This window comes from Lygodium microphyllum, unplaced genomic scaffold (genome assembly GCF_053477565.2).
Source record: "Lygodium microphyllum isolate KBCC unplaced genomic scaffold, Lygodium_microphyllum_v1.1.10 scaffold_102, whole genome shotgun sequence".
NCBI lineage: Eukaryota > Viridiplantae > Streptophyta > Polypodiopsida > Schizaeales > Lygodiaceae > Lygodium > Lygodium microphyllum.
In genome coordinates this window covers 87,037-105,763 of record NW_028229585.1, presented here as the reverse complement: position 1 = coordinate 105,763, position 18,727 = coordinate 87,037, and the positions used below count along the sequence as shown (strand labels likewise).

Sequence of the window (18,727 nt, the reverse complement as noted above, 5' to 3'; positions counted from 1 at the left end):
AAGTGTTTTGTAGAATGTATGTGTGACTTTGGAAAAGTTTTCTAACCTTTGGAAATGATGAATCTAAATTCAAAAAGAGCTAAAACAAGTGGAAGAATCAGCTACTGAAGACTGAAGAGAAGACTAAGTGACAGTGACAATAGTGAGTTGTAAAAAGACACTGTAGTGGCTCTGGTGACTCTTCGTATCAGACATACCTCTTGGGAGGTGCATCCACGACCTAAAAAGGATTACTGAGAGTTATTATGAGAGTATTGTAGTGAGGAGATGATGTACTATTGATAGAGAGAGAGAGAGAGAGAAAGCCAGAGATAGTCAATTCTATCAAAACATTGTAACTGTACATGAGAGATTGAGAGAGAGAACTATAAAGACATTGAAGATGAATACTATGTGATTGATTTCCATTCAAAAGATGGTGTATTGTTTTATGTCCTTTGTTATATTGATGGATTCTATGAAGATGTTGAAGATTATGGTTGATTCTATCAAATCCGTGGGAGATATCTACTATGATGTTGCGTGAAGAATTGTTGTTTTCTTTGTTTTGATGATCAAAAGAATGAAATAGAAGCTTGTTGGTATTACAATATAGATTTTCCTGCAAGAGAATTTCCTTTTCCTTGGTGTTTCTCTTGGGGCTCCATGTTTTTTTTGTGCAACCGGGGAAACTTGCCATCAACAAGTATCAAAAGAGACTGAAAATGAAGGAAATGGCATTGCCAAGAAGAGGACAATTCAATGGATCCTTGCAAAGTTCCTTCTTTCACTGAAGAGTTGAAAATTCTCATTATCAAAGCCACTTTTCACAAGAATTTCATCCCACAATGGCGGAAACATATCACCATTATGATGCATGCTCTATGTGGTGGACTGTTTCCTCTTCCTATTGAAGTAGCAAAAACTTGCATCTTGGTGGCAAACTGTTTGGGAACAAACTGAAGAGCAGAAAAAGAGAGAATGACCATCCATGAAAGATTTGGCATTCATTGAGAAGTTTCCAAACATCATCAAGTGGGAGATTGTGAAGAAGCTTCAAAAGTCTTGGTCTGTAGAGGTTCACGAAAACAAGAAGGAAAAGAGTTGGAATTTGTTTGTGGATGCTCAACAGCAAGATACGTGGGATGCTTGGTGCACTGACAATCTTCTGTTTGTCCAATTAGCAACCCATTGGAAGTTGGTAGACAGAGTGTTTTTCACAACATACACTATTGAAACCCTCAAAAGCTGGCATTATTATAATGACGCAACAACGATCCTAAGAAGATTGAGTTTTGATACTTTCAGAACAGAATATCTTCCCCTCTGTAGTGGTTTGAAAGCTGAATTCAGAGATGTTGAAAAGAAAGAAGTAGAAGAGATGTTGGCCAGAGAATCCCTCAGAGACTGAAGCCCACTCTGATACTATCCTGTTGAGTCCAGACCAACTGGTTGGAGCCAACCCCCTCATGAATGATGCAATAAAAAGGCAAGCGTTAGAACGAGTCCAGAGGTACGTGAGAAGAGAGAATGCAAAAATCAAAGCTGAGAACGAGCTCGCAGCAGAAGCCTCCTTTGACGCCCTAAAAACACTCTTTATAGAAGTCCCCATGGCAACTCAAGGTCCCCTTCCTAGTCAGATTCGTCCTGGAAATATTGATGACAGGCCAGCAAATGTAGTCCCATTGCTAATTTTTAAGGGAGAGTACAATGAAGACCCTGATCTTCATGTAGCAGAGTTCATGGTAGCATGTGTGGCTAACAATGCCAGAACCCCTGAGCATTGGTTAGCAATATTCCCCGCCACTTTCAAGGGCGCGGCGTTTCAGTGGTATGAGAGACAAGCAGCAGGAACTTTTGGCACATGGGACGACCTGAAGTTGGCCTTCCTCACTAAATTCAGGCGTGAAGGTTTTGAAGAGCGGATGCGAGAGGAGTTCATGAACCTAAGTCAGTCCTCTGGAGAAAGAGTAGAAGCTTATGTCTCACGAATGCAATCCATCCTGAAAAGATAAACCAACCATCATTTGGACGAAGATATCCAGAAAGGAGTGTTTCTCAGGGGCCTACAACTAGAAGTTCGCAAGTTCTAGAATTGAGAAGATCAGTCAATCTGCAAGCTGCAGTGGAAGGTGCAAGATTGTATGACGAAGTTGAAGCAAGGCTGTCAATGACTCCAGGAAGAGGAGTGTATACCCATCAAATGCAATCCCAGGGATAGTTTCCTACCCGTATCCCCAGATACAAACAGTGCCGCAGTATAATGTACCTAATCCAGTGTGGTCACCGCAGACGACAGTGCCTCAAATGATGGTTCAACCACAGCAACAGTGGCCTCAAACAATTCCTCCAATGACGACTCAACAACAGTGGAACCCTACCAACTAGAATCGACGACCCCACGTCTCAACAGGGGCTCTGAATCAGAACCAGAACAGAGGACCTTCCGAATCGACTCAACCAGTGTATGCAGTAATTACAGACGCTTCCCAAAATCCCACTACAAGTACTTTAGGAGGTGAAAATTTGAAGGATTACTTATCCAACTCAGTTGCAAGTATCAAGAAAGAGCTTCTGGATGTGTTTACAGAGCAGCTACAGACGCTGAAGGTGAATACCGCCAATATATCCACTTCTGTGGGAGCTGGAAGAGATGTAATGCGTTCTAATACATGGTGCGGAAAGTGTCATCAAGCGGGACATTTAGCCACTGAATGTACTCGAAAACCAACCATTCCTGGAGCCTTCTGTTCCTACTGTTTACGAAAAAACCATACAGAGGATATTTACTATCTGAAAGAGATGCATGAACGAAGACAGAAGGATGAAAATACAAGATTCAACTGGCTAGAATTCAAAATGACAACACAGGATATTTAACCAAAGCCTAGAGAATTTGGTCCTAATTTCGGTCCGAGGAGGTTTCCCTCTCAAAGTTACAAAGGACGACAGTCTGGAGGTGATCAGAGATCAGAGGTGGAATGTTATAGGTGTGGAGAAAAGGGACGTATCTCCCCGAATTGTCCAAACCCTAGACGATCTGTGGATTACAAGCCCTTATGTAGCCGATACAAAGGAGAAGGCCATACTGCAAAGGACTGTCCCAGTCAAGCCCCTATAAAGGCCAATGCCACTGATAGCCAACAGAAGGTACAAGAGCCTGCTTCCAATTTGGTAGAGTTGGAAGTTGCCGCTGTTACGCGCATCAAGAAGAAGGAACCAGTGGTTCAGAATGAAAATAACTCTCCTGCCAAGACTGTGAAGTTCAACCTACCTACAGAGGGACAGAGCAGTACAGAACAGAACAGTGCAGTACAGAGCAACAACAATGCCACAGAGAGCTATAGAGACGGTCCCAGAGACCGGACCAGAGACCCAGGAGATGGATGATACAGAAGCACTTCCAGAAACAAAGGAAGTGCCGATGCTGCAATTGTTAGAAGAAAAAAGAAATATGAAAACGGGTGTAGCCCCATTCCCCAGCCGGCTGGAAAAGCTTGTGGATCCTATCAAAGATTATGACTTGGTCAAAGACCTAGACACTTTTAAACCAAACTTGACATTCCGACAGTTGTTGATGCTGTCTCCCAGCTGCCAAAAGAGATTCAAAAGCATCTTGACAAGAAGACGTGGACTAAGGATCGCTCCTTCAACAGCGACCAAGACCAAAAAGGCCCCGAAGCCTGTAAAGAAAATAGATGTGACTAATGTCTTCCTAGATCTTGGAACCCCAGAGATTAGTGTATGGATAGAATGATGCTTTATTTAAGATACATTGATTGATGGAGGTTCATCAGTAAACATAATGACGGATGTGACAATGAAAGACTTAGGGTTGTAAGGAATTCAACCTATGTAGTGGCTTATCAGATTGACAGACCAAAGCAGAGTCAAACCGTTGGGCATCCTCCCATACGGAAAAACAACCATTGCAGGAAGAGATTATTGACTGACATATCTGGTGGTCAAACCAAATTCTTATGGGACCTCATACCCTTTGCTGTTGGGAAGACCTTGGCTATTTGAAGCAAGAGCCAGGACGGACTGGTTCAAAGGAACCCTAACCCTAGGCAAAAGACCCAACAAAGCGGTGTTAAAGTTGTATGGATCGCAAAAAGGCAATGGATCCACATCCATTGAAGTCATAACTGACTCCTCTAACGAGGTAACAGATGGTACATCAGGAGATGAATAGGCTGTTAAGCAGATCTTTCCTAAGAAAACAACAACACAGTCCCTAATAGTGGGCACTGTAAGCCAACTGCCAAGGGAAGTAAAATCCTTGTCCATGGGAGAATACCTCCTGCCTCAACTAGAATTAACTTCTGAAATCACCTCTGACAGTGAAATAGAAACATGGATATACTATTCTCCCTGTTACATGACAGTCGCAGAGACAGAGCAAAGACAGTACAGAGACAGTACAGTTACAGTACAGAGATAGTACAGAGACAGAGCAGATACAGAATGGCCACAGAACAGAGACAGAGCGGATACAGAGACAATCACAGAGACAGTAACACATACAAAGGCAGAGGCAGAGTCAGAAGCAGTGATAGAAGCAAAAGCAAAATGAAGAATTCCCTTTGATAGAGAATGATCTTGTTGATGTCCCTACAGAGACCTCAAAAGGCCGAATATCTCAGGGTACTGGATGGAATGACCATGGTGCCGTTTGGGTTGATCAATGGACCACAAAGTATGCAGAATCTGTATAAGCAATGGATTAAAGGCATAAAAATTAAGTTCACCAGTGGCTCCTGTCGCCCTAACCGTTCAGTCCAAATGATGATGCCCCTTGTCAACAGAAGCCAAAGTCATCAAAGCCCAGGCCTAGCAGGTCCGTGCTATGTGACATTCCTGGATGCATCCTCTGAAGATGAATCCCTAAGTCCAGAAGGAATTACCACTCACACAGAAGCAAACAAAGCTCTGATCCCCTTCCAGCAATCTAAACAAACGAATGAGTCATTCAGAAGGAGGACACTGGTTCTAGCGGAACATCAGACAAGGATACTACTCTCTTGAAACAGTCAGACCTCTATCCAGAAGCAATCCATGGGACATTTATCCGTGAAGTGGAAGGTGAAAGACAAGTAACGTTCCTGGATACTGACGGTACTGAACGTCACCTCAAAGTGGGTCTCAATCTTCCAGAAGAAGAACTAGTGGTCCTGCGAGACCTACTCAAAGAGAACTTAGACGTGTTTGCTTGGTCATATAAAGATCTAAAAGGGATTGATCCCACAATATGCCACCATCACATTGACCTAGAGCCCGATGCCAAACTTGTAAGGCAAAGACAAAGGCGTATGAATCCTAATTACTCTGCTTTGGTGAAGGCTGAATTATTGAAACTTCTTGAAGCAGAGTTCATTTATCCCATGGCTAACAATGAATGGGTTTCGCCCATTGTGGTAGTACCTAAAAAGAGCGGGAAACTTCGAATATGTGTCGACTTTCGGAAGCTCAATTCGAAGACAAAGAAGAATCATTTCCCCATCCCTTTTACAAACCAACTGTTGGACACAGTGGCAGGCCATGAGTTGTATTCCCTCTTGGATGGATTCAGCGGATATAACCAAGTCCAAATTGCAGAAGAGAACCAATCCAAAACAACCTTCACTACGGAATGAGGGACCTATGCCTACAGAGTGATGCCATTCGGGCTCTGTAATGCTCCTGTCACCTTCCAGCGAGTAATGATGGCTGCCTTCCAGAATCATCTGCATGATTTCATTGAAGTGTATCTTGATGACTTTTGTGTCTATAGTTTAATCCGTGAGCACTGGGGACACCTAGAGCAATGTTTTGATAGATGCCGAGAGTATGGGATTTCTCTCAACCCCGACAAATGTGTCTTTGGTGTCTCCTCAGGAGTTCTGTTGGGTCATATTGTCTCGGCACAAGGGATTGCAACAGACCCGGCAAAGATTGAAAAGATTGCCGCTTTAATAGCACCAACAAACCTCAAGCAATTAAGAGGATTTCTTGGACATGTGGGCTACTACAGAAGATTTATTGCACATTTTGCAACCAAGGCAGCCCCTCTGCACAAGCTCCTAAGAAAAGAAGCTAATTTCCTTTGGACTGATGGTTGTGAAGAAGCCTTTAATACCCTAAAACAATGCCTTATCCAAGTACCTATTTTGCAGCCTCCTGATTGGACGAAGGAGTTCCATGTGCACACCGACGCATCAGTTGAAGGGCTAGGTGCCGTCCAAATTATCAAAAGAGCCCCTCTAAATTAAATCAACCGATATATTATGCAAGCCAAAAGGTCACTGATAGGGAACGGAACTATACAATGACACAACTTGAGTGCTTGGCAATGGTGTTTGCACCGGAGAAGTTTCGACACTATCTATTGTCAACGCATTTCAAGTTCTACGTGGATCATAAAGCCCTGTCATTCCTGATGAAGAAAGCAGATATTAAAGGACGACTGATGAGATGGTTACTCCTATTCCAGGAGTTAGACTTCGAAGTGGTAACTAAGCCTTGCCGTTCCCATATCCTAGCCGATCATCTATCACGGATCCCTCAAACAAAAAAAGAGGAACAGGATGATCCAGACCTTCCTGATGCTTCTTTGTTTCTAGTTGAAACAGTTACTCCCTGGTATGCAGACATAGCCAATCTCCTAGCAACTCAATAGTATCCTCCTCGCATCTCAAGTCGTGAGAAGAAGAAGCTTCTGTTAGAATCAATCCCCTACACTTTGCTAGGCGGTGCACTATACAAGAGAGGTAAAGATAAAGTGCTGCGAAGATGTGCTTCAGGGGACGAAATCGGCATAGTATTGAAAGCATGCCATGACGAACCATGTGGTGGACACTTCGTAGGAGAAGCAACAGCCAGGAACGCTCTGTTAGCAAGATACTGGTGGCCGACCCTCCACAAGGATGCATATGATTACTGTAAAAGATATGATGCTTGTTAGCGAATGGGAAAACCCACCAAAACAAGTGCCATGCCACTGCAACCCATTCTTCCCCTAAAGCCGTTCGAGAAGTGGGGGATTGATTTCGTGGGTCCCATTGATCCACCTACTAGACGGAAGCAGAACAGATATATCCTAATATGTACGGATTATGTCACAAAGTGGTGTGAAGCTAAAGCCCTAAAGCGGGATGATGGTAACAGCGTAGCCCTGTTCATGTACGAGAATATTATCACCCGTTTTGGCAATCCCCTCGAGCTGGTAAGTGACTGGGGTACTCATTTCCTTGACAAAATCATGGAAGAGCTGACAGAGCTGTATAAGATCCGCCATCGCAAGTCCACTCCCTATTACCCCAAAGTCAATGGCCAAGTTGAAGTCACCAATCGCATCCTTTGCTCGATTCTGACAAGAACGATTGCCGCACATCGTCGCAACTGGGATGATCGACTTACAGAGGCCCTCTGGGCGTACAGAACCTCCCATAAGGCAGCTACAGGCCTCTTTCCAGCTAGTATATGGTACAGAAGCCATCTTCCTTGTTGAGCTAGAATTGCCCTCTTTGCGAGTGGCAGTTAAAGAACGCTTGTGAGATAGTAAGTCACTACAACGCCATCTCCTACACTTGGAATGCTTGGATGAGATATGGCGGAGGGCCCTACAGTGCATGGAAACTACTCAAGCGCGACGCAAGGCCTATCATGACAGCTTCATCAAGCACAAGGAGTTCAAAGAAGGTGATCTTGTTCTAGCCTACGAAAGTTTCCTGGCAAGCTTCAACAACGGTGGATGGGCCCGTACAAGGTACTTGCTGTCAATCCTAACGGCTCTGTTCAGGTACAGACCGTTGATGCCTCTAATGATCCTTTCCTCATCAATGGCTATCGCCTGAAGATGTACTTCCCTCCCTGGGAATCTTGACAATCACAATCGACCTACCCCTTCCCTTTTAGGCGTCGCACTATCCTTCTTGTCGTGCTTCTGATAGCCATTATGATTCTCCTCATGAGGCGGTCTCGTTCTACTACCCCCTCGCAGAAACATCTCAATCCGACATTGTTCTCTTCTCATTTGATCCAACAACGATGGCGAGATTGGTCCTGATATATATGGTATTTCTACCACTCTCTTTTTCATCGAAAGAAAAAAAAAAACAAAAAAATGAGAAAAAAAAAGAAAAAAACAAACAAAAACAAAAACAAAATATACAAACTGTTATGGAAAAAAAGGAAGAAATTCCCTGTCATAACAGGATTCACCAGCAGAACCTCTTCAACAAGTAATTTGAAGCCACCTCCCTTGATGCGATGTCTTTGCAATATCAGTCTGTCTGCCCTTTTTAATAGACGACTCTTCTTACAATCATTGAAGTATGAGATTTGTAGGCTGCCTCCCTGGGTACGCCTCGTCTTCAAGATCCTGATGACAACAGCAGCCGACATGATCTTCATCACCAACCCCTTGCGTGATGTGAGCTTTCATCCTAACAAGATGGGGACGTGAGAATGGGCTGCCCTCTGTATCTATCCGTGAGTGAGACAGAGGGTGGGGAGAGTGACTAGTCTTTCCCTTTAAATCAAATGAGAGATGAGATGTGTGAACGGAGTGTTGCACGCATGGAATGGGCCTCTCAATGCACAAAGCACGATCTGTTCTTGTGCACTGCACCATAAGGCTTCCTAGCCTTCCTTCTTGCACTGTATGCCGGCGCAAGGTGGGATGCACAATTGCACCATCAAATGCGCACAAGGCATACAACCTCTGCACAAGTGACAGTAAGAATTACATCAATGGGTTTCAAGAATGGACTGCCCTCTGTATCTTTCAATAGAGCGTGAGACAGAGGGTGGACTGAGTGTGACTGGTGTTTCTTCAATCAATTACCGAGAGGTGAGGATTGAGAGACGTTACGGCCTACAGAGTCAGGTACGTTCCCGTTTCCCTATACACCCACGGGAAGGGTCTCTACCATCAGCACAGGACACATCACTCTGCTCTATACACTGCAATGCAAGGCTCCCTGGCCTTTCTCCTTGCACCTATGCCAGACAAGTTGGACGTACTGATGCACCATCAATTGTGCACCCTGGCATACTCTCTTCGCACCATTCCTTTGTCGATTTCTAAACCGGGTGTGAGCTTTAGGTTTTCATCATTATTTCCTCGAGTGATATTAGTAATGGGGTGAATGACTGCTCTTTCAATCCATTTGAGTGATCCTAAGCTGAGTGCAATATCCCTCGCCATCGACAAATTTCATGTGATTCCTTCAACCAGCTATCTCCCTGGGTGCTGCCGCGTGGTCCCTGCCACAAACGATATGGGACGAGTGCTGTGAAGATACCTTGTTATCTCCCGGAGCCGACGACAACACCAGACGCAACCTCGATAGTTGACATTCCTCCTCGGCAATATGGGCCAAGTTTTTCTAACCCTACACCTTCTGTTTTTCAGTACCGGTCATGTTTTAAGTGTGGGGATGTCGTGGTTGGTCTAATGTAAGGTACTCAGTCCTTGATGTTCGGTTTACCCTTCCTGCTAAGGTCTTAAGCGTGGGGACACGTCCCTACGCGTCTATGATGCATAACCCCCATGCATATACCCTGTTCTGATCATGCATCTATGCCTTGACTTCATTTTACCTTGATGGGGTCCCTTCCCCTCCCTTCCGTTCTATTTCACCTTGTCCTCGGGATTGTTCCTTGACCGTTTGCCCTTATTCTTGGTTTTTCGTTTCTTTTATACGAATAGACGCTACGTTCACCGGAATACCAATCCAACCTTACAGCCTTATTTGTCCCTTTGAATTGCCTATTTTTCCTTATTACCAACCCTTGTTCCGACAGACGGTTCTAAAGTTATCAATTTTTGAAGTAATTTCCGTAAATGGGATGGTTTTCTATGTGAACACGTCTTTATTACTTCAAAACCCTGATCTGATATGTCAGGCCTGTCCTACCCATTCCCCCTGACACTTTTTCCTTTTATTCCGTGTCCTTTCGATGCACCGTTCATCCGTTATTAATTTTTTCAGGTTTTAAGTCCTTTTCGTGCCTATTTTTCACATTTTTCTATGTGAACCTGCCCTATTTTCACCGGAATTCCAGTTTGATTTGACAATCATGTCGTGCCAGCCTTTCCTCCACTTTTTCCTTTTTCCTTCCCCTTATTCCGACTACCGGATTTTTAGTTATTAATTTTTTCGAGTGTTTTCGGATGCATTTTTCGTGTTTTTTCCACGTGAACCCCTCCTAATTTCCCCCAAACTGAGTTTTGATGCACCAGCCTTGTGAATCCCTTTCTTTTGGATATTTTTTCTTTTTACTACCCTCTATTCCGGTGCACGGTTCTTCCTGTATTAATTTCCGAGTCCATTTTCGGATCTGTTTTTGGGTCCCATGTGAGCGCGTCCTATCTCGATTGAAACTATATTTTGCCATAATAGAGTTGTTGGACACATTGTTCTGCACAATTTTCCTTCTTCCCCCACTTTGTTCTGATGCGCGGATTTTCCAATATTAATATCCGTATGTGTTTTCGCGCTTTCTTTTTTCGTTTTTTCCATGTGAACACCCTAATTTTGCCCCGGACCCAATGTTGCATGTTTCCATCATTTTACCCTCGTCTCCCGGCACATTTTTCCTTTTTACCGATTTTTGATCCGACGAACGGTTTGGATTTTATTAATTTTTCTTTCTTTTTTCCCGTTAACTGCGTTTCTCGCCTTGCGCGTGAACGCGCTTGTTTTTGGTTTTACGTGCCTCGGGACGCCCCCGTGGCGTTCGTGGCTTGTGCGTCACCGTTCCTGCCCGTTTGACCCCATCACTGCAAATTTTTTTATCATTGCCTGCGCATGCGCACGGGCCGAGGGTGTGTTTCTTGCCCCTCCATTTTCCATTTTATTATTTATTTTATTTTTCTTTTTCCATTAAAAAAAACAAAATAAAAAAAAACAAAGAAGAAAAAAAAACAAAAAGACACCAAAATAATTTGAAACAAATTTTTTTTAAAAAAACACAAAAACAGAAAGAAAACAAAGCACGAAGAAAAAAAAAAGAAAAAACAAAAAGAAGAAGAAAAAAAAAAAAGACAAGAAAGAAGAAATAACTAAAGAAAACGAACTATTTTAAAAACAAAAAAAAACCTATCTTTTCCGTTGCGTGTCGCGTCCCTCCCTCCCTGCTCCTTCCTCCTTCCTTCCTCTCTCCTTCTCCCTCCTCCCCTTCTCCTTCCTCTTCTTTCCTCCTCTCCCTCCTTCTCTTCTTCCTCCTCCTCTTCTCCCCCTCCCGTCGTCCTCTACCGTTCAGCCGCCCTTCGCCCCCGCCAGCGGCTCCAGCCCCCGGCCACCACGCCACAGAGCCTCCCACCGCCACTGGACGTGACGCCCGCCACAGAGCCTCCCACCGCCGTTGGACGTGACACCGGCCGTCTGCTGCCCCGCCTCCCCGTCGACGTCGCCTACCGCCAGCAACCACCACCCTCATCTTCTTCCTCCACCTCCTTCCTCCCCCTCTTCCCCCTCCACCTCCACCTCCACCTCCACCCCCTCTCCTCCTCCTCCTCCTCCTCTCTCTCTCTCTCTCTCTCTCTCTCTCTCTCGCTCGCGCCTCTTTATCTGTCATCGGCACCATGACTCGTGAGAAGCACGAGGCCTTTAATTTGCATGCGATCCATGTGGAGAGGGGCACAAAGAAGTCCAACTTCCACCATTGGACATGCAAGTATTGTGGGAAGTGCTATACAAGTGGTGCAACTCGGCTTCTCCAACATCTTTCCAAGACGGGGGAGCAAGTTGCTCCATGCAAGGAGATCCCTCAAAACATTACGGAGGAGATTCTCGCCAAGATGAGAGGGGGATCCACAAGAGGAGGAGCAAGTGGCTTATCGGCACCAACTCCTATGCCTACTAAGGAGGAAGCATCCAATGTGGACATATCTTCAACCGATGCCGGAGAGGCCTCTACCATTGGTGGTGGGGGCTCCACATCCGCATTCGGCTCCGGTAAAAGACAAAGAATGGAGGCCCATGCAGTGCCAAAGAGACAATCCTCTCTCTCTCAAGCTCCCAGCCATGTGTGTGGATCGGTTGCCTTTCTTAGAGAAAGGCAACGACTTGCGGACATTGAAATTGCATGCACGGTGATTGAATGTAATCTTGCATTCAATTTCCTAAAGCAAGAGCAATGGAAGAAGATGGTAAAAGTCATTGCCAATGTGGGTCCATGTGAAGGATGGACTGGTGTCACATACAACAATATGAGGACAAGAAAGATTGATGAAAAGAAGTAGAGGATTGATGGAGCCCTTGATCCCATTCAGGCCGCATGGATAAAATATGGTTGCTCCATTCTCACTGACGGATGGAGTGCTCGTAAGAAATGGGGCATCATCAACATACTCGTCTAATGTCCACTCGACACTTACTTTTTGCGGGCCGTAGATACCGGCAAGAGGGGGAGAAAAACGATGGGCGCATTCATCTACCGCCACATTCGACAAGCTATCATTGAGGTATACACTGCAATTTGTGTTTTAAATTTGTTTCACTTTCTTTCATTATGATAATATCATGATTCATAATTGAAATTTGATTTATACATAACTTGTAATTTGTAAATTGTGGTTATAGGTGGGCCCCTCAAATGTGGTACAAGTTGTTACCAACAATACATCAAATTGTCGACGCATGGGCCTTTTGCTTGAGGCCGAGTTCCCTACGATTGTGTGGACTCCATGTGTAAGTCATTGTTTGGACTTGCTCATAGAGGACATTGAAAAGCTCAAGTAAGTGAAGAGGGTGGTCCGCAAAGCTACATCAATTGTCACATTCTTCACGATAAAGGTCAAGGTGCTTGCGATGTATTGTGAGCGTAGCACATTGGAGTTGAAGAAGTCTTCTTCAACTCGCTTTACTTACATGTGGTTATTGCTGGAGCGCCTTTATGAGGTGCAGTCGCCTTGCGTCAGACAGTGGTATCCACTCTATGGAATGAGTGGGATGAGCATGAGACAAAGGAGGCCAAAGACATGCAGTGCTTGTGACTTAATGAGCAGTTTTGGCAAAAAGTCCATGCCATTGTTATTGTCGTGACTCCCTTTTATAGGGTGTTACGTATGAGTGATTGCGAGGGGTCCACCATGGGCCTTCTTATTCACTTCTTTAGAGCAGCATTGACGGAGGCACATGCTTGTACAGTGATCACAAAGACACAGCGTGCACATGTTTTAGAGATGGCAGAGAGAAGATAGGTGTGAATGCATAAGCCCATCCATGGTTTTGCCGCATTGGTACATCCGGCCTACACATCACCGGCGGTCATGGATGATAGAGAGTTTCGTTCAGACCAGCTTGCTTATTTGACTCATGTGGTCCCTGTGGATGACCACAATGCAGTGCTAGAGGAGCCAGGATGCTATGCAAATCAGAGAGGACATGTGGCTTTTGCTTCTCCTACTTGTTGGAGGAGAGAGTCACTTATGAAGCCTTTATTTTGGTGGCAAAACTTTGGATATACACTCAAGACCCTTCAGCCCTTAGCCATGAGGGTCCTTGCCTAGGATTGCTCTTCAGGTGCATGTGAGAGAAACTGGAGTGCCTATTCTCTCATTCACACAAAGATTCGCAATCGGCTTAGCACACGATAGTTAGAGCGGCTAGTCTATTACCGCACTAACTTACGCATGATGAGGGCTATGATGAGCATGGGCAGTCCGAAGCAGGTAAAGTTTAGACACTTAACCATAATATTTAAAATTTGTTGTTTTAACTTTTAAACTTTGAACTTTGAAGTTTAAACTTTATACTTTACAATTTAGACTTAGCATTTACAATGATCAATCTTACGTGCATCACTGCATTGTGTAGGTGAATGTTGATACATTCAAGTTGATGGGCAGCACTCTTCCAAGTATACATAAGGAGATGGACAAGGAGGAGGAGAAGATTTTTGCAAAGCTCTATAGAGAGCTTATAGAAGCAGATACTTGTGACACTCCCAGTCAGCATGCTTGTGGGCGAGGAGTTCGAGTAGGTGGTAGCAGGGGCATGGTCATTCAACGCCCTCCATCATCAAGGAGAGGTGGTTCGAGTAGCTTGCAGACATATGTAAGGCGGGGCTCTAGTAGCTCACATCCTGTGCCTTATGATGACATCTCCCCCTTGCCTATACAGTCGCCACCTAGGGAGCCATCATTTGATGATGATGGTAACCTCATCAATGAGGATGAGTATGAGTGTGTCTCATCATCGAATGCCGAGAAGTCATCTTTAAACTCTCTTGATGAGCACTCAGATGGTTCTGATGATAATGATGATGATGATGATGATAGTGATGATAGTGATGCCTCATCATAGATTCATCATTCATATGACATAGGTCTCTCTTTTTTTTTATCAGATATACTAGACTATAATTGTATCGCATGTTTTGCGTAGCCCATGCAACCGCGATAGACACTCATGTATTCATCTTATTCTGTAATGAAATGGCTATTTCCACTTTAAACATGTATTCTATGATCTATCATTTAATGATTTATGGTTTTTGTTATTTAAAAAATCATCATAATTTTTTTCCGTACTAATATCGTACCCTACCTTATAAAATCATAAGGTACCAATTAGTACCGTATTTATCATACCGTACCGTATCGTACCTTTTGTACCTGACAACTATGCTTGAGAAGTGACACACTTTATGCTACCTCACTCAACCAAGTACCTAGAGACCCCCTCTTACTCAACTACTAGAGAACAAATCCACATTCTCCACCTTCACGATAGGCATACTCTAAGACACCACTAACAATCTACAAAATGGCCAAGCACATGACCATGATGGACTAGTAGTAGCAAAGCACCTCTCACATGCAACGAACCGTATTGTTACTAGTCATAGCCTGCTTGTTCAATAGCCCTCTGAGAAGACTTCCTTGCCCATTGGTCCAGCCAAGCTTATGGACCCGTACTAGAGAATGAGCTAAGAAAATGGGCAAAGGTGCACAAAACCTCAAGTATTTGGACAAGCAAGTTTTAGGAGAGGGTATCCTACTCTCAACCACATTGTCACATCCCAAGCTATCATTGAGGAGGCCATAACACATGGGAGGATCTGTTGCTGCTTTATGGATCTTCCCAAAGCCTTTGATATGGTGCAACAAGCCAAGCTAGCACAGACTTTATGATCTTGGGGTGCCCATTGAGATGTTGTGGGGTGCATTGACACTACATGAGTCACAAGTCTGAGCCCCAAGAGGAACATCAGAGGAGATTACCAACACCATTGGGATAAAGCAACAATACACACTCTCACCCACTTTATTTGAGCTATATATTGATGAGATATTAGACAATGTTGAATCTTGATAGGTTGGAAGGAGATGCATTTGGTCTTAAGGGAGTATTGACACCTTTACTAGTATATGTTGATGATAGTGTACTCATTTCAAATACTCCACATTGTAGTGGCACATAACACATTGTATATCTCTGCCTTACATGTGGTGGAGAGATAGCAGAGTAGGTCTAGACATATGTATATCTCAAGGTTACTTTTGCAAGGGTGAGATTCACCATGAGAAGAGTAAGAGAGGATAGGTTGACCAGAGGCTATATTGCATTGGGAGGCATACATAACTAGTTTAGGAGATGCACTCTTGGTAGGGGATTTCAATGTACCAATTGGGTCCACGAACAAAGTGACTTTTACATACAAGAGGATGATATGTTCAAAGAGATTGATATAGATGAGGTGGGTCTACACAGGATGGCCCAAAACAAAGAAGTGAGCACCTACAAGACACACACTTACTAGCTCTCAAAAGTGCACATAGGCTAGCCATTTTCAATGGTCTATCATGCTGGCCAAGATCAGATGCCTTGACAAGCTAGAACCACAAGTGAGGGGCAAGTACAGTGGACTACCTAATAGGATCACCATCATTAATATCAAACATCAGGACCTTTGAGATCTCTAGGAGATCAATCATGATAGCAGCGAATCGTGCCATCTTGACCTTTGCAATCTCTTGTAAAGCCCCACAAGATATCACTTCATATAGGAGACTTCACATATATATAGTGGCTTTGTACATGATAGATTACAGATGCTAGATTTGAACAACCACTAAAAGGATGCAAAGGCCTTGCATGCTTCAATTATATATGCATTTCCACATCTTGCCCCCATACAAAGCCCCACACTTTGCCGCCCCTCAAAATGGCTAGTATGATGATGAGTACAAGGACACTCACAAACACCTACAAAGAGATTGATTTAGGCACTTGGACACATTGGCAAAGATGCTCTTCAGATATCTTGTGCAAAAGAAGAGGCAATGCTACCTAGCAATGACTGAGATAAAGATATATCAGCTATTTTTGGAACAAGATAGAAAAAGAGCATACAAAATGTTTCATGAGAGGTAATCCCCTATACATATTATATCGCCTTATGCTTGGCACCATTATGAGAGACACTTGTATGATGTATCGGGACAAACACCCATGCAGCCTCCATAGGCCCACAAGCCAAGACTGACTGATGCTCAAGGGGGAGATAGCACTTCCACTCCTTCAATTATGGACAGCCCTTGTATATAGTGGATCTTAGATGTATTTAGCATGCATCCAAGGTACTACGCTGACAGTATGTCTGCAATGAGGTCACTACTAAGTGTACAAGTCACTATGAGATGTATGCATATGAATATAAGTTTCACCCAAGCATTGGAACTATACTTTTGCATCAACTTATGATCAATTTAGCATGAATTTTATCTCAATTTTTAGACAAATTCTGATCAATTTCAGCTCAGTTTTTTATCAACTTGAGAACCGTTTATGGTCATTTGTTGTATAAGTTTCATATCAATTTTTGCATTGATTGCTTGTCAGTAATTGAAATGAGTTTATGATCAGTCTGGTGTCACATTTGCAATAGTTTATGATCAGTTCTCAGATCAGCAAGTGATCAGTTTATAATCAACTTAAGCTCAGTTTTCAATGGTTTACATCTGGTTCCATGGACAATAGGATATGTCATGTTGCCATTGATATTTTAGCCATAGTTTATGCTTGGTTATATTATGCTGTGGTTTGGTTTTGCCAGATGAGTTCAGCTCATGAGAAATAGACATGTCACATGATAATTGGCAATATTTTTAAGATTCTTTGTGAGTCTTATGTTATTTTATAATTGGCTGGTAATGTTCAGCATGTGTTGGCATATGGAATCGTTGAGCAATAGTATGCAATGTTGTGTTAACTATGATGCCTTGTGAAAATTTCAATTCATGATTTTGTTTTTGATGCATCTTGCAGTGCAATCAAGGACGATTGTAAGGATTTTAAGGGGGTGCTATCATGAGGACATGTATTTTTGAAACCTCACTTAACATGTGGTTTATATTATTAATTACATGATTAAGTAAATGTTGCAAATGTGAGGTGTAACTAGGGTTAGAGTAAATTTACAAGCCCGAGACTCCAGAAAATCACAGGATGTCAAAGGCAAAAGTTGCTATAAGTTATATTGCACAGGTACTTGGTGGTATCTGGTGCCAATTGTTGGCCTAGATCATTCATTTGGCTATAAGTGTCAGTTGGTGACACTAGGAAAGTTGCGTTCAATGATACCTAACGTCAATCTGATGGTCAAAGATGCCACAGAGACACTCCAGAATGGAAGTTGCCTAGCCAATTTAATTATTGGTCAGTCAAATTATTTTTCAAGACACCAAAATAATTATTAGATTAATTTTTAGTATTTAAAGACTGAAAATTAATATTTAATTATGAATAATACTGAAAAAACCATTTGGGAAGGTTGCCACTTGTCAAAAATGCCCATGCAAGACTGAAAAACGTTTTTAGAGGCTGGAGAGAGACATTTTAGTGGTTTCAGCCTACAAGAGAGGAAGAGGAGATGTTGTTGGACGGATTTGCAGCCATTGGAGGACCTTCTGTGGCAACCAGGGGTAGAAGAAGACCAATCAACAACAGGTGACAGCATCTACACATTGTTGAGACAGGGCAGCAACAATAAATGACTGATTTTCTTCAATTCTTTGCATTTACAAGCTGTTGAGATAGAGCAGCAACACTAAACGATAGATTTTCTTCAATTCTTTTTCTCTCTCCTCAGCATTCTCTCTCATCTGCTAGCCTTTCTACAGAGTTTCTTTGAAGATTACAACATTGAGATCACCAAAGACTAAAAAATTTCAGATTTCTTTGTTGTAAACCCTAATCTGTATCAGAAATTAGGGTTTACCAGCAGCTTGGGAAGCATGCCAGAAATTGAAAGTTCCAAGACTCGGATTCAACAGGGCTGAAGCTGTTTTTAGCCTATTCAAGTGGAGGGACCAGCAAATCATTGAATTTGGGGCATTTTCCATCTCCATCAAAGTGGGTGAAGGCAAATTGATTGCCCAAATCAAGAGGCAAATCAGATTGAAGACTTGCTGGTCATTTTGGACAATAAGAGGAGTTAAAATACCGAAAGGGATTGGGAGAATCCTATTGTACTTCTTCTTCAATTAAGTTAAATAAATATCAAAAGGGGCGCCAATTTTGGGGCCAAGGTGTCCAATGTCCAAGATTATATGGTAAAGTGTGCATTTCAGTTTTGTGAATTTGTTAATTGATGTAAATAGTGCTTAATCAGATTATTTACGAGTCATGGAAGTTGGGATTGTCCTGAATTGTATCGACTTACACATTTTCATCATAGGCCACACCAATGGGCACATGCCACCACAGTATGTAACCTACTCACCCTCCCTTTGTCTAGTATCTATGCAGCT

The 18,727-nt window shown here is 43.1% G+C and overlaps 1 protein-coding gene across 5 annotated transcripts in view; it reads right to left on the bottom strand.

Annotated features, from left to right (window-relative positions):
• The window catches only part of LOC148008641 (ATP-dependent DNA helicase Q-like SIM), a 102,596-nt gene that overhangs the window by 3,432 nt on the left and 80,437 nt on the right, over nt 1-18,727 (bottom strand). The gene's annotated exons all lie outside the window — the stretch shown is intronic.